At 36.0% G+C, this 589-nt stretch overlaps 1 protein-coding gene across 1 annotated transcript in view; it reads left to right on the top strand.

Moving 5' to 3' along the window:
* LOC106875908 (nuclear pore complex protein Nup54) overlaps positions 1-589 on the top strand; it is a 27,026-nt gene that overhangs the window by 11,954 nt on the left and 14,483 nt on the right. The gene's annotated exons all lie outside the window — the stretch shown is intronic.

Here is a 589-nt window from a genome sequence, read left to right as displayed (position 1 = left end):
CCTGGAATCATGTGGTTGGTAAGCAAGCTACTTATCACACAGCCACTCCTGTGCCTATATCTCTACATTCTTTTGAAATCTGCATTCAGTCAAGCTAATTAAGCCTAGTATTTTATTTCATTCACAATTATTTAATGTGAAGACCAATGTAGTGTAGAATGTGTTTATATTCTTTGTATTCTTGTTTTGCTTCCTGTGATAGACTTGGACGTCTGATACTTGTTACACAAAGTTCTCTGTAGATCAGAGAGCTAGCTAAAATAATTGGTACAATGCAGATTCCAGTGTAAATCTATCAATAAAGCAACAGGAACAGACACCTCGGTGGGTTCCCACACTGTTTCTCTCTACCAAATTTAATTCACAATGTTTGATTGATTTGACTCTTTGATAAAATGTGACCGAGGTACCATATGGGGAAATCGAACCTGAAACCACATTGTTACAGTGGAAACTTCTTAGCCACATGGCTCATATCTGTGCCTGTTATGAAGTTACAAACAGGATGTCCTTAAAGAATCAAAGTTTGATCATTTTGATTGATTTACAAAATTAATTTTAATAATAGTTAACACTTGTGCCCGCAGCA

Source organism: Octopus bimaculoides, chromosome 7 (assembly GCF_001194135.2).
Source record: "Octopus bimaculoides isolate UCB-OBI-ISO-001 chromosome 7, ASM119413v2, whole genome shotgun sequence".
Classification (NCBI taxonomy): Eukaryota; Metazoa; Mollusca; class Cephalopoda; order Octopoda; family Octopodidae; genus Octopus; species Octopus bimaculoides.
This window is presented reverse-complemented; position numbering and strand designations above follow the sequence as displayed.